Source organism: Dromiciops gliroides, chromosome 4, assembly GCF_019393635.1.
Source record: "Dromiciops gliroides isolate mDroGli1 chromosome 4, mDroGli1.pri, whole genome shotgun sequence".
NCBI classification, from domain to species: domain Eukaryota; kingdom Metazoa; phylum Chordata; class Mammalia; order Microbiotheria; family Microbiotheriidae; genus Dromiciops; species Dromiciops gliroides.
In genome coordinates, this window is record NC_057864.1 from 231,481,661 (window position 1) to 231,495,240 (window position 13,580).

General features: G+C 36.8%; 1 pseudogene; it reads left to right on the plus strand.

Moving 5' to 3' along the window:
• The first annotated feature begins 2,092 nt into the window (after positions 1-2,092).
• On the plus strand, positions 2,093-2,758 carry LOC122754898 (annotated as a pseudogene).
• The last annotated feature ends 10,822 nt before the right edge of the window (positions 2,759-13,580 follow it).

Below are 13,580 nucleotides of genomic sequence, written 5' to 3' on the forward strand. Positions count from 1 at the left end.
TTTCATTACTATCTTAGTAGTGTCACCAGAACAATTTCTGATAGAAGTGTCTGTATTAAAAGATGAGGACAAACTGGATGCAGTGAGGTAAGACAGGTTCAGAGTTCTATAAGAAGCCTAGTAGAAAAGCTGTACTATATAAGGGAACTATCTTGAGAGCTCCAGAAAAAAGGTTGAACCCACTGTCCTCTGAACTCTATATAATGCTGATGAAAGTGTGTCACAGATTTGGGGAAGGTTGTTTTATATCAGCACTACCACCACAGTAAATAACTATTTGTAAAAGCTAATTAAGTCGGGGCAGCTAGATGGTGCAGTGGATAGAGCACCGGCCCTGGAGTTAGGAGTACCTGAGTTCAAATCTGGCCTCAGACACTTAATACTTACTAGCTGTGTGACCCTGGGCAAGTCACTTAACCCCAATGGCCTCACTAAAAAAAAAAAAAGCTAATTAAGTCTGACTAATTGATACCAACTATTGAGCATATGAGGCTCATGAGCATTAGAAAATGAACCCAACTAATCCTAGAATCTTGAGGGGATATGCAGTTAGTAGATTCCTGCTAGGACCTAGCCTTTTCTCTAGAGAGAAAAGAGGTTTTAGAGATATTGATTTTGAGACTCTATATGTGCTACCACACCAATAATTCTTCTAACACTTTAACTTCATTATTTTTCAACTTCTTTAATTTAAAGATCCTCTGTACAAATAGAAAAGAGAATTGTATTTGAAGGCAGAAAACCTAGCTCTAGTCCAATTCTCGCTATAATGCTTATTAGTTTGGTGACCCTCTGAACTTCAGTTTCCTCATCTGTAAAATGCAAAGAATAGTTGTGTCACCTTTGTGTCACAAAGGTTTTTGTGAGGAGAGTGGTTTTTTAAAAAAACTTTATATAAATGTGAATTGCTATTAAATAGGGGCAGAGTCAGGCTTTCTTTTGGAACCCTGGGAAAGGTGCCCCTTTTATATAATATCTATTTTTAAAATTATTGCTTTTACTTTTTATACCTGATATTTCCCAATATATGACCTCAACATAAGACTAAGCTTCCCTTGTCACAAATAAAAGCAGTAATATTATCAGCATCTAACATTATGTGCATCATTAGGTATTCATACTTTTCCACTTTTCTAAAAAGAGTTAGGAGATATGTTTTATCATCTATCCTCTGGCTGTCCAGGCATTTCAGTCATATCTGATTCTTTGTCACCCTATTTGGGGTTTTCTTGGCAAAAATACTGGAGTGGTTTGTCATTTCCTTCTCCAGGCAAACAAAATTAAATGACTTGCCCAGGGTCACATAGCTGGGAAGTGTCTCAAGCCAGATTTGAAATCAGGAAGATGTCTTCTTGACCCTAGGCCCAGCTCTTTATTCACTGCACCACCTAACTGCTCAAAAAGGTAATATCAGTAAAGAGGTTGGCCCTTTATTTTTTTTTTTTGGTCAGTTGTCTCAGACTCTTTGGGACCCCATGGATCATTATTGTCCGTTGGGTTTTCTTAGCAAAGATACTGGAGTGGTTTTCCATTTTCTTCTCCAGTAGATTGTAGCAAATAGCGCTTAAGTGATTTACCCAAGTTACTACTTGTATCTGAGGCTGGATTTGAGCTCAGGTCTTCCTGAATCCAGGCCTAGCATTCTATCCACTGAGCCATCTAGCTGCCTCTGGACCCAATTCATTGTCTTTATTCTGATTTCTGCAACCTTTTAGTGTTGTTTTTAACTGTTTTACTTTAGTAATTGTATATAATTCTTTCTCTTTTTCTGCTTTCTGTGTTTTGCATCAGCTCATACCTGTCTTTCAGTGTTTCCCTGAATTCCTCATATTCCTAATACCTCAAAGTACAATAGGATCCTATTGTATTCTTATACCATAACTTGTTGTTACCTCCAATCTATGAACATCTTTCCAGTTTGGAGCTATCAAAATTTCTGTCTTCAAGGTACATCTCGTAGTGAATACCCATTCAATTATTACCAGTAGTCACTCCTACCTTCCTTTTGTTACTTATTGGATCTTATCCAGTCCTTGTATGTACCTGGCTCTCCTTGCTGAACACACAAACCCAGCACAGCCTAGTCTGCACCATGCCAGCTAAAGGAGGTACCAAATCCATTAAACAGATTGTTTGGATTTAATTTTTTTTGGCTTGCATGAATTATGTTCCTTGCCTATTATTCACATTTGACTCTCAGACCAAGAGTATCTTTGAGAGGAAGGCAACAATAATTCATTCCAATTTCTACACAGGTGTTTACATCTAAACAGGAGTTAGTGTCCCTGTAATGCTGGTAGGTTCCTTGAGCTACTCTAGGGTCATCCAAGAGTCACAGTACACAGGCTTGCTCTTTGCCTTCTTCTTGGGGATTTTTGCCTTCAAAATAGCTACTCCCTTATGAGCTATTTTGCAAAGATGAGCTGATTTGTGAGGTCCAGGAATTTAGAGGGAAATGTACAGCAAGATCAGGACTAAAGAAGACCCCTACAAGAATACTCTCAAAACTATACACCATACACTATACTCTTGTGGTTTGGCTGGGCCTTTGGATCGATTCATCACAGACACTTGCCACAGCAAGGACCTTTTCTCATTGCTTACTACAGAATCTTGTCCACAAGCTATTGATAAAGTGTTCAACAATAAGTTTCACATCACTAGAGCTGTGGATTGCTGGTATGATCTTCAGTATGACTCTATGCTATGCTATTTAGAGGAACTAAGAAATGGTAATGTCTTTGCTTTCACCCTCTGATCAGAAGACTCTTCCCTCTAGAATTATTTTGCTTATGTGTTTTGTTTTATTTGATATTAACTTTAGTATTCATTCCACATTTAAAAACAGTTATTCTATATTTGTTTTCCTTTTAATATTTTATTTGATATTGCTGTTTATAGCTGAGTGGTTTTGTTTTTGTTTTGTTTTTTGCTTTTATTGTAAAAAAAAATCCTGCCATGAAAGGTAGTATATTTGTTAGATCCCTGTGTCATTTGAGCCTTTAGGGACCATTTTAGTCTTTAACTAGATAAAATATCTCAAATGTAATCATGATATAACTTAAGTTGAAGAAAATTTGACACGTAATAAAAACTATGATGATTTTTAAAAATGTAATAATGTGATTATCCTCTCAAAGCTTTTCCAAATATTTTCGTCAATTTGATGAATAAGAAGTGATAACTTTGCATTCCTTTATTTGCATTTCTCTTATTAGTGACTTGGAACATTTAAAAGTATATTACTATTATGATTTGCAATTCTTTTGAAAACTGTATGTTCATAGTCTCTGACCAATTATCTATTAGGGACTAGATCTTAGTCAAAAATTGGTGTTAATTCCCTACATAATCCTGGACATCTGACTTATATGAGATATTTGATGCATAGATTTATTCCCCATTTAATAGTTTCTCCTTTTATTCTGGTGTCTGGAATACAATAGGCACATAATAAATGCTTGTTGATTTATTCAACTTATTTTATTCATTAAAAATATTTTAATATTATCTAATAAAAACTGTTAGTATTGTCTTTTGTGTTCTCCCCTATTTATAGTTTATAGAGTCTCTCTTCCCCTTACAACAGATCCTCAAGGCTCTTGTGAAGTTGCATTTCTTAAGCATGACCAAAAGGTGGTGCAAGTAGAATAATTATATTCCTGCTTCTAGCTCTGGAAGAAAGAAAACAAACAAACACATTTTTCCTTAAATCTGGAAGATTTTCAGAGATTGGTATGTGAGGCAGGCAGGGGCGGGGATTCCCAGAAAATCTGGAAGAGTTGTGTTTAGATCTTGGGGGAAAATTCACCTTGGCATCTGTATGTAACCTATCCTTGCCTCCTGCCAAAGCTGGCCCAAAATTCAGTTAAATTAAGTTTAATTTAATAAATGTTTATTGAGTCCTCTATGTGCCAAGAACAATGCTAAAAGCTGGGAACACAAAGACAAAAATAAAATACTCCTTCCCTCAAGGAGCTTACCATCAGAGTGATTTCTAGTCACTATGAGTCAGGGGTCAGGAAAAACCAAAACATAACCAAGGACTTTTCAGAGAAAGGCCAGTCAAGGTTCTTTTCTCTTTTATCAGTACTCTAAGGCCACAATCCTTTTTTTTTGGGGGGGGGCAGGGCAATGAGGGCTAAGTGACTTGCCCAGGGTCACACAGCTAGTAAGTGTCAAATGTCTGTGGTCGGATTTGAACTCAGGCCCTCCTGAATCCAGGGCCAGTGCTTTATCCACTGTGCCACTTAGCTGCCCCCCACAATCCTTTTGAATGCAGTCAGAGAAACACTTTTTCGGTCCTACTTCTACATCTTTCCAAGCTGCCCTTTCCTCCCTGACCAACCAGTATGAACTCTTTTCATGCTTTGCCAGTTTCTTCTCTGTGCCCCCAGGGAAGAACCTTTACTATCCTCATATAATCTCTAATTTAACCCAGATTTAAAATTTCCTATTTTTATGGGAAAACTGCAGAACAGTTATATCAGAATAAGAAAGAAAAGCATCTCAAGCTAGTTTAACAGGAAAATTGGTAGATTTGTCTGGACACCAGTTAGCTTCACTAGAAGAAGAGGAACATGCTTCATTTATTTGGAGCTGATTCTAAGACCATGAACTCAACATGGAAGTAATCAACTCTGAATATAAAGTCTAATGGAAAGACAACATGCAAACAACTATGTATAAACAATATCTATATAGGATGTATAGGAGATAATTAACAGAGGAAAGGCTGTAGTATTAAGAGGGATTAGAAAAGGCTTCTTTAGAAGGTGAAATTTTAGATGGGATTTGAAGGAAATCAAGGAAGCCAGGTGGTAGAGATGAGGAGGGGAGAGCATTCCAGGTATGGAGGAAAGAGTGAAAATTTATAGTCGGGCGATGAAGTATCTTGTGCGATAAACAGCAAGGAGCCTAGTGTCACTGGATTGCAGAGTACATGGGGTTAAGATGTAAGAAGACTGGGAAAGTGGGGTAAGGAGCAGGTTGTGAAGAGCTTTGAATGCTAGACAGATAATTTTATATTTGGTCTTGGAAAAGATAGGAAGCCACTGGAATTTACTGAGGCAACATGGTCACGCTTGTACTTTAAGAAAACTACTTTGGCAGCTAAGTGGAGGACAGACTAGAGTGGGGAAAGATTTGAGCCAGGAAGACTAACCAGAGGGCTATATTGTGTAAACCCTGTCCCAAAGTCTATTGTAATAGAGCTCACTGTTGATAGAAATTCATGTCCTGCTCTGCATGAAAGGTGGGGTGGAGTTGGCGAGAGTTGGGAGAACTCTAATCTTTTTCAGACCTCTTTGGGACTCCTCAAGCTGCTGGTCTTCTTTAAACTTTGAGTCTCTTTCGGAACTTCTGACTTCCAGCTTTGAGAAAGAAGATAGTAGAGGTCAACCCCATTTCAGGTTACTAAAGGAAAAATAAGACTCTGGGATGACATGAGAGGAGCTGGCATTGTCCATCATTTCCCTCTCCCTAGCTTTGTATTCTAGAGACTTCAGGGAATTTCCCTTTGGGTGAAATCTAGGACTCTCTCTCTTGGTTGAGATAAGTGATCTTATTCCCACTGGGAGAGCACCTTCACTCTGTATTACCTAGTATATATTCTCATATGTACGCCTTCTCTGATTTCTATTTTACTACTGATTTAGATAAATGTGTTTCTTTGATATTTATTCTGTGTGTTCATGGTAGAACTGGTTTTTGGTAGAAAAGGAATGATCCTCCTTCCCTTCCAATAATGACACAGTGATCAGAAGTTAGACTGGACTCAATCATATCCCTTAAACTAACACTATTGAAGGAAATGGGTAGATATAATTCTAGCATGAACCCCTTCTCTCTGAGGACAGCAGAGTAGTGGTCTCTGGTCCCAACTTCCTGCTTCTTCTCCTGACAAGAATTAGTTTTCTTTTGACAAGGGAGGGGTAAAAAGAGGCTAGAGATGTCTATTCTTTCTCCATTCAAGCCACACACAAAAACATCCTTATGCTATGTGTGGGAGAGGAAGCCCCTTGCTACAACATAGCCACTCTCATTACATTTGGGTCTCCCTCCTATCAAAATTACAATAGTACAGGAGTGAAGTAATAAGGGCCTGCACCAGTGTAGCAGAAGAGGAGAAAAAGGACAAGTACAAGATATTTTGTGAGGGTAGAATCAATGGGACTTGACAATAAATTGTATACATGGAGGCAGCTAGGTGACACAATAGATAAAGCACCAAGCCTGGACTCAGAAAGACCTGAGTTCAAATTTGGCCTCAGACATTAGTTGTGTGACCCTGGGCAAATCACCTAACATTTGCCTTAGTTTCCTCATCTGTAAAATGGGTGTAATAATAGCACCTGACTCCCAGGGTGGTCATGAAGAGCAGCAAATGAGTAACTGTAAAGTTGTAAAAAATTGTAAAATTGTAAAGTGCTTAGTATAGTGCCTAGCACATAATAAGTGCTATATTCTTATTCTTATTCTTATTAATCATTAGCAAGAGAGTGAGAGAGATTGAAGAGTCAAAGATAACACTTAGATTCCTCACATAGAGATTCTGGGAAGCCTTCTTGTAGGGTTGTGATGGCATGGAATAGAAGTGCTTCATACTATCAAACATACTTAGGAATTCTATGACTAGTTCCAGTCTGTGGAATAACTATGTGGTTTGGAGATGTCTTTTTCAATTGGCTACAGTCAGAACTGAGAAAGTCTTTAAAAAGGCCTAGGTCAATCTTAGTCTAGTTTTTTTGGTTGCTCTACTTGTGGTTGGACTCCTTTCACCAACAGCATATAGGGGGAGAGGCCTTGGACCATCTCCCTTCTGAGGCCAGGTGGTCCCGTGAAAAATGGGCCTTGCTTCATGAGCTCTGCACTTGTTTTTTCCTGTTTTAGGTGAAGGGATAGGAGGTAGAAGCTTCAGCATCTAAGGACTTGCAGTTTCCCAGAATCTGAATTTTACAGCCCAGGTTCAGCATTGGTATATAGATGACCAAGAGTGGGCTTTTTCTAATGAGGGGCTGGGTGACATGACTTTGATCAGATCAATATTTCCACATCATTCTGCCTCTAGAAATCTATACAAAAGAATCGATTTTACACCCAGTCCTACCTAACTTGAACAATGGTGGGGTTAAGGTAAGAATCCCATCTAGATAAGATGGTTAGCCTGGGACAATATTTTTTTTTAAGTGAGGCAATTGGGGGTTAAGTGACTTGCCCAGGGTCACACAGCTAGTAAGCGTTAAGTGTCTGAGGTCAGATTTGAACTCAGGTCCTCCTGATTTCAGGGTCGATGCTCTATCCACTGCATCACCTAGCTACCCCCTGGGATAAATTTTTAGGCAAGATTAGAAATGTACTTGAGAGACTGTGCTCTGAATGATCAAGCAAAAAGAGTATCTTTGGGTCCATATTATATTGGTTATTAATATAAAAAGCAAATATTTTTCTCAATACCTAGGTCATGTATCCATTTGGAGTTTATCTTCATGTATGGTAAAATATGTTGGCCTAAACTTAATTTCTGCCATATTGCTGTCCTATTTTCCCAGAAGTTTTTGTCAAATAATGAGTCCTTACCCAATTTTGATTTATTGATCACTCAGCTACTTAGGTTTGTTACTTCTATATGTTTTGTATTTAATCAGTGCCACTGATAGACCTTTTTTTTAAAGTGGTACTAAGCTGATGTAACGATTACTGATTTGTAGTACATTTTGAGATCTGGGACTGTTAAGCTACATTTCTTTTTTTTTTTTCCCCATTATTACCCATGGGATTCTTGAGCCCTTGTTTCTCCATGTGAATTTTATAATTTCCTTTCCTGTTCTGTTGACTAGCGAAAACTGGCTTAACTGTGTGGCCCTAGCCTTCCAGGTTATGAGTATGCCAAAGCCATTAAACCTCCCCTCTTCATCTCTTTCATTCTTTTGCTTGTTTGGCACTGTTGTGGTTATGTTCTACTATTAGGTAATTCAGAAAATACCTTCTCTTTGCTAGTTATATAAATAATTCTCCATTGGTATCACATAAGCTCTTTGTATCAAATAATATCTAAGTTTGAGACCAAGGGCCTTTGGACCTTTGAGTGGAACATATCATATTCCTATGTGCTGCCCACTGCAGTCATGGAGACTGCTAGCAGCTATTCTCTGTCTCCCCTTGTGAATAGCAATGAAGTTTGTTAAAGCAGTCTCTGTGTGGGATGAGGCTTTTCATCTGAACTCCCCTGACTTATGCATCTTACAAAGTAATGTTTTGGTAGTTTGATAGGCCTAATACTGGCATAATTGGCATAATTAAATTAAGTAGTATTATTGTGCTTAATATGTTGGCATAGCCTACATATGAGCAATTAAATGTTTCTGCAATTATTTAGTCCCACTTTAAGGAACTAAAAGTCAAGTAAAAGAAAGGCAAGATGAGCAGACAAAGGTAAGTACCATAGAAAGTTTCTTTAGTGACAAGGAAGATCGAGGTGCACCCTCAGAGGAAGATATCAATGTCAGGGCCCCTATATCTAAAGCTTCCAAGAAAAATATTGAAAATATTAATTGGTCTCAGTCCATAGAGGAGCTCAAAAAGGACTTTGAAGATAAAGTTAGAGAGGTAGAGGAAAAAAATGGAAAGAGAAATGAGGGGGATGCAGGAAAGACATGAGAAAAAAATCAACAGACTGAAAAGTCAAATTGGCCAAATGGAAAAGGAGGTACAAAAGCTCTCTGATGAAAATAATTGCCTAAGAATGAGGATTGAGGGGCGGCGAGGTGGCGCAGTGGATAAAGCACCGGCCCTGGATTCAGGAGTACCTAAGTTCAAATCCGGCCTTAGACACTTAACACTTACTAGCTGTGTGACCCTGGGCAAGTCACTTAACCCCAATTGCCTCACTAAAAAAAAAAAAAAAAAAGAATGAGGATTGAACAAATGGAAGCCAGTGACTTTATGAGAAACCAAGACACAATAAAGCAAATCCAAATGAAGAGGGCAATGTGAAATATCTTCTGGGAAAAACTGCTGACCTGGAAAATATGTTCAGGAGAGATATTTTTTTTTTTTTTTGCAGGGCAATGGGGGTTAAGTGACTTGCCCAGGGTCACACAGCTGGTAAGTGTCAAGTGTCTGAGGCCAGATTTTTGTGTGTGTGTGAGGCAATTGGGGTTAAGTGACTTGCCCAGGGTCACACAGCTAGTAAGTGTCAAGTGTCTGCGGCCGGATTTGAACTTAGGTACTCCTGACTCCAGGGCCGGTGCTCTATCCACTATGCCACCTAGCTGCCCCCTGAGGCCAGATTTGAACCCAGGTACTCCTGAATCCAGGGCCGGTGCTTTATCCACTGTGCCACCCAGCTGCCCCCTCAGGAGAGATAATTTGAAAATTATTGGTCTACCTGAAAACCAGTCTTACTGAAAAGTATGCCAATTTACTGTAATTACATAAAATGCTTATCTTTGATTTAAATAGATATTATTTATCATGTTAAATGAAGTTCCATTTATTCCTATGTTTTCTAGTGGTTTTAACACTAGAAATTGGTGTTGTATTTTATCAAAAGTTTTTTTTCTTTGTCTATTGATATAATCATATTTTTGTTGTTTATATTTGGTTTATATGGTTAAGTTTATATTTTTCCTACTATTAAACCAAGGCCCTTCTTCTTGGGATAAGCCTAACCTAGTTATGGTATATAATGTTTCTGATAATTTGATATATCTCCTTTACTAATATCTTATTGAAAAATTTGGGGTCACTATTCATTAAGGATAATAGTATATTTTCTTTCTCTGCTTTGACTCTCCCTGGTTTAGGTGTCATGACCATGTTTGGTTCAGAGAAAGAATCACTTCTTAATTTTTTTTATTTTTTTGGTGAGGCAATTGGGGTTAAGTGACTTATGCAGGGTCACACAGCTAGTAAGTGTCAAGGGTCTGAGGCCAGATTTGAACTCAGGTCCTCCATTCAGGATTCACCACCTAGCTGCCCGGATCACTTCTTTTTAAAAAATAATAAACATTTTTATTTATAGTTTTGAGTTTCAATTTTTATCCCTTCTTCCCTCCCTCCCTTCCCCCCTTCCTGAGGCTTTGAGCAATCAGGTATGGTTATGTAAAACATTACCATATTAGTCATTTTGTACAAGAAAACTTCAATAAAAGAAAAAATGAAAGAAAGTGAAAAATAGCATGCTTCAGTCTGTGTTCAATCAATATCAGTTCTTTCTTTGGAGGTGGATAGTATATTTCAGTCCTTTGGGATTATCTTGGATCATTGTATTGTTGAGAATAGTTAAGTCATTCACAGTTCTTCATCAAACAATATTACTGTCTCTGTGCGCAATGTTCTTTTGGTTCTGCTCACTTCACTATACATCAGTTCATACAAGTCTTTTCAGGCCCTTCTGAAATCATCCTGCTTGTCATTTCTTGTTCAATTTCTTTTTCTAAAATGGGCTTATTTAAGGATTTTATTTCCTCTTCTGTTAATCTGGGAAGTTTATATTTTTGTAAATATTCATCCATTTCATTTAGATTGTCAGATTTATTGACATACAGTTGAGCAAAACAGCTCCTAATTATTGCTTTAATTTCTACTTTATTGGTGGTGAATTCACCCCTTTCATTTTTTTTTTTTAGTGAGGCAATTGGGGTTAAGTGACTTGCCCAGGGTCACACAGCTAGTTAGTATTAAGTGTCTGAGGCCGGATTTGAACTCAGGTCCTCCTGAATCCAGGGCCAGTGCTCTATCCACTGCACCACCTAGCTGCCCCCACCCCTTTCATTTTTGATACTGGTAATTTGATTTTCTTCTTTCTTTTTTTTAAATCAAATTAACCAAAGGTTTATCTATTTTATTGATTTTTTTCATAAAATCAGATCTTAGTTTTACTTATTAATTCTATAGTTTTCTTACTTTCAATTTTATTAATCTCTCCTTTGATTTTCAGAATTTCTAATTTAGTATTTAATGGGGGGTTTTTAATTTGTTCTTTTTGCTTGTCATTTCTTATAGCACAATAATATTCCATCACCATCATATACCATAGCTTGTTTAGCCATTCCCCAATGGATTCCTTTGATTTCCAATTCTTAGCCACCACAAAAAGAGCTGCTATAACTATTTTTATACAAATAGGTCTTTTTCTCTTTTGGGGGATGTCTTTGGGATATAAACCTAGCAGGGATTACTTCTTTTGATATATTTTTTAAGTTTGTGTAATATTGAAATTAACCGTTCTTTGGATGTTTGATAGAATTTGTTTATTAATTCAGCTGGCCCAGCTCATTCTCTCTAAGACTGAGTTGTTTAATTCTTTATTTCCTTTTTTGTTGATCTGAGGGTTGTTGGGGTTTTTTGGTAAATATTCATCTATTTCATTTAAGTTGTTGGTTTTATTGGTATGGAGTCAGACAAAATAGTTACTCTTGTGAATTTTTCTTTTTAAATTTACTTTGGTTTTTACATTTTATCTTTTTAATCAAATAAACTAATTGTTTATCTATTTTCTTAATGTTTAAAAAAACAGATCCTAGTTTTATTTATCAGTCCAATGGGTTGTGCATATGTGTTTAATCCTTTCATTTTTATAATCTCTTCTCTGATTTTTAGGATTTGTATTTTGGTTTTTAATTGAGTTCTTTAAAAAAATATTGGTTTAATAGATTTTTGCAGTTGTTTTGTTATTGTCATTATTATTGTATTGTTATTGATCTGTTCAATTTCCCCTTAAAAGATACTTTGACAGAATCCTCCATATTTTGGTTTCTTGTCTCATTTTTGTCATTATTTTTTCTGAAATAATCTATTATTTTCTGTGATTTGTTCTTTGATCCAACAATTCTTTAGGATTAAGTTATTTAGTATATAGTTGATTTTTAATTCTTTCATCAATTTGATTTTTATTATTTTGTGGTCAGCAAAGGAGGTATTTAATAATATAACTTCTTTTTATGATGTTTTTATGCCATAACACATGGTCAATTTTTGTAAAGGTGCCACCTATTATCAAGAATCTTCTTTACCAGACATCTATCAGATCTAATTTGTCTAAAAGTCTATTCAGGTGCTTAGCTTCCTTATTTATTTTTTAGTTAGATTTGTCTAGCTCTAAAGAGGTGTATATTAAGGCCCCTACCTCCATTGCATTGTTATTGTTTGTTTCTCACTGTAACTGACTTAGCTTTTCCTTTAAGCATTTAAAGACTGTCATTCAGTGCATATGTGCTTAGAGCTTTTCTAGATTATCCAACATAGCAGCTCTCTGCTTCTCTGTTCTCTTATCATATGCAAATATGATAGGATTTGTTTTGCTTATAAGTAATCCCTTCTTGAATCTAACCTTCTTATTCCCCCTCTTCCTCTCTTTCTCTGTTGAGCTGAATTGGATTTCTTTTCTTAAATAAGTTTCATAGTTATCCCCAGTATCCTTCCCTCTCCTCCTCCCAGAAATCCATGCCATATCCATGCTGTATTCTTTAAAGAAGAAAAAAGTTAGTACAACTTATGGATACATTGAAAAAACTCAAAAAAATGTACAGTGTATAACATTTGTAAATCTACATGAAAGGGAAAATTGGGGCTTTCTTCTCACAGCTCATTAGGCTCGTGTTTTATCTTTATAATTTTGTTACATTCACTTTTGACTTTTTGGTGTAGTCATTGTGTATTGTGTTTTCTTGGCTCTATTTACTTAACTCTGCATCCGTTCATGTAAATCTTTCCATGCTTCTCTGAGTTTATCACATACATCATTTTAAAATAGCAGAGTAATATTCCATTACATTCGTGTGTTTGTTCAGCCATTTCCTACTCAGTGAGAATCTACTTTATTTCTAATTCTTTACTATCACAAAAAGTGTTGCTATAAATATTCTGTTGTATGTGGAGACTTTCTTGTCAATAGCTTCCTTGGGATGTAAGTTCAGTAATGGATTCTCTGCTTTCCAAAATGGTTCTACCTTTTCACTTGTGTGAAAATAATGGGTTTTGGAATGCCCAGGATTATATTAAGATTGATTTGATTGACTTAGCTGATTAACTCCCTTAAAGTTGACTTGATTGAAACCATACCTACCTGAGAGTCTGGGCATGTGTTCTCTGAACTGTCATCATTCATCTGACCTCTGGCACATTCTGCTCATGGATCGCCCTCAAGTCCAGTGAACCAATGGATGTGGGTGATGCTAGCCAATTAGCTTGAAGCAGTGTGTAAGGACCGCCTCTCCTCCAGACTCAGAGGAATCTTCCACTCTCAGTTTTGCTGGGGAACAGGCTCATGGTAGAGGACTTGAGGAAGAGAGGGCCAGGTTGGAACTCTAGGCTAGATAGGCCTTTTCTTAACTTGCTTACCCAGGTGTTTTCTTTTTACTAATATTTTATATACTTTAATAAATGCTTAATGCCCAAAACTGGTGCTAAAGCTTCTAATTTATAAGTAACAAATATATTAGAAACCCCAGCTGTCCCACTTGGGACAGAAATAAGGTGACCACACATATAATTTTAAACATCACACGCTATTCCATCAATAATGTATTATTGCTTATCTTATGTGTTTATTTTATGTGCTTATCTTTCAAGAACCC